Below are 2658 nucleotides of genomic sequence, written 5' to 3'. Positions count from 1 at the left end.
TGCAAATTTTTTTTGGCTAAATGGTCTACGTGATACATAATTTTGAAATAAGACCAATTGATATTAATAAAAAATTTCATTTACACAAAAAAGCCTAATGGTGATGACCGGGATCACCTAACCGACCTCCGGTCCCACATTCCCTAGCTACCATAACCCGTGGCTCTAACCCACGTTGATGATTCACTACTGGTATTTGAGCATCTGAGGGGCCAGGAGCATCACTACTAAGTACAGGAGATGGCTTGTTGAGGTAGTCAGACAAGTCGGCATAGTCTTCAGTATGCATCGAGGGTGTACCGCCGTAGCTGAGTTCATGACCCATGCCAAAGTAGTTGGGTTGTGTTTGACTCATTGGTGGGCGACCAAGATGGTTGAAGGGAGACATGGGTGTGAATGATGCGTCGAGGAAAGATTGGAAAGGTTGTTGGGGTGTTTGGTACAGATAGGGTTGTTGGAGGTTTTGATTTTGTGAGGTTTGGGCTTCTTGGCTATGGTAGGAAGATGGGTGATTGGTGTTGAATGACCGTTGGGTGTTCTGGCTAAGGCGGCTTTGGTAGGGTGATGTGATGGGTGCGAAGCGATGTTGGGTCTCAGGTTGATGGTCAATTTGTTGGTGGTGGTATGGGGTATGCTCTTGGTATTGAGGTTGGGTGTATGTCATGTTTTGGTTGTATGTTTGTGTGTTGGTTGAATGTAACGTTTGACGGACAGGGGTTGTATGTATCCGGTCTGACAATGTTGTTGGGGGTTTGATATTGAGGTGTAAGGTGTGTAAGTTTGTTGGCGTGGGTCGTACAGGTACATATCCTCGGCGATGAACTGAAAACCAATCGATCTGTACCAAGCCATATAAGTACGACTTGGTTTTTCTTCATTTGGCATGACTGCGTCAGTTAAGACATGGTCATGGTGGTGCTTCCATTTGCGACACTCCGATCTTGCGAAGCTTTGCCATGGATTGAAGTTCCATTGGTCGTTAACTTTGTGCAGATGCCATTCTCCTAGGCTTGCTGGGGGATCTGGGATGTTTTGGGGCATACCGAACTACAACTTCACACAATCACTATTGTGCATCTCCACAGTTGTGAATCGTATTATCGGTGTGCATGCAGTCCATACGGACGCGTCTTCAGCGTTGACCTCATGGTCATGATCCAAATTAAGGTATGGACGCCAAATGAACTGAAATGTGAACAAAAATAAGATTATAATCTAGGTAGAAGAAGTTAACAAATTATAACGAAATAATGAGGTTATTATCCTTACGTCTGTCGGTCGAAGGTGATCCAACAGATTGCGATACTGAGTAATACAATGTCTAGGACATCTGTGATAACTCATACCACGTGCAGACCATCTACACCAAAAAGGTAAAAATATTAGTTAGATATAATAATCTTTAAAGAAGTAAGTAAATATATAGCAATTTAAACAACTTACTTTTATGCATAAGTAAATATATAGCAATTTAAACAACTTACTTTTGTAATAAAATCTTTAAAGGCTGTTGAACAGGTATTCGGCAACAAGGAGGATTCATAGAAAGAATTGCCACGACTTTTATGGGCACTAAAAACATATGTCCCAGGAACTATGGCAATTATGGAGACATTGCCAGCAATGATGCCAGACGGAACCTGTGTTACAGGTAATAGAATCTTTCACCGTCTCTTTTGGGTGTTTGACCCATGCATCAAAGGTTTCGTATTCTGCAAATCTATTATTCAAATTGATGGCACTTGGTTATACGACAAATACAAGGGTACTTTGCTTATGGCGGTTGCACAAGACGGCAACAACAATGTCTTTCCCATTGTATTTTCTCTGGTTGAAGGTGAAACGGCTGGTGGATGGGGTTTCTTTCTTCAACATCTCAGAATGCATGTGGCTCCACAAGCCAATCTCTATTTGATTTCTGATAGACATGCTGCCATTGAGAGTGCCTACAACAACCATGATAACAGATGGCATGATCCTCCTTCTACCTATGTCTATTTCATTAGACATATTGCACAAAACTTCATGCGTGCAATAAAAGATAAGAATCTTCGCAAGAAGGTGATGAATGTTGGGTATGATCTAACTCAGCCGTCATTTCAATATTATCATGATGAAATTAGACTGTCTAATGAAGACGCGGGGAGATGGCTAAATAACATACCAGTAGAGCAGTGGACAAGGGCATTTGACAGAGGTTGCCGATGGGGCCACATGACAACAAACCTTGTGGAATGCATGAACATGGTATTCAAAGGAATTAGAAATCTTCCAATAACCGCCTTGGCAAGATCGACCTATTATAGGTTGGCTTTTACGTTCGCAACCAGAGGTGAAAGATGGAGTGCGGTGTTAATGTGTGGGCAAGTATTCAGTGAGTGTTGCATGAAAGTCATGAAAGAGGAGAGCATCAAAGCTAGCACACACGCTGTAACAGTCTTTGACCGTCATAGGCAAAATTTTAGCGTCCAGGAAATAATGGACCACAACGAGGGGAGACCAAATTTAGCCTATGTTGTTAGACTAAAGAGAAGTTGGTGCGATTGTGGAAAATTCCAGGCCTTCCGCATTCCTTGCTCCCATGTCATTGCAGCATGCGCATATACTCGTCAAGATGCTTACAGCCATTTATCTGATTTGTACAAGGCCTTCACCGTC

This window comes from Lathyrus oleraceus, chromosome 6, assembly GCF_024323335.1.
Source record: "Lathyrus oleraceus cultivar Zhongwan6 chromosome 6, CAAS_Psat_ZW6_1.0, whole genome shotgun sequence".
Taxonomy (NCBI): Eukaryota; Viridiplantae; Streptophyta; class Magnoliopsida; order Fabales; family Fabaceae; genus Lathyrus; species Lathyrus oleraceus.
The sequence above is the reverse complement of the archived record's forward strand: the minus strand, read 5'-3'. Positions refer to the sequence as shown.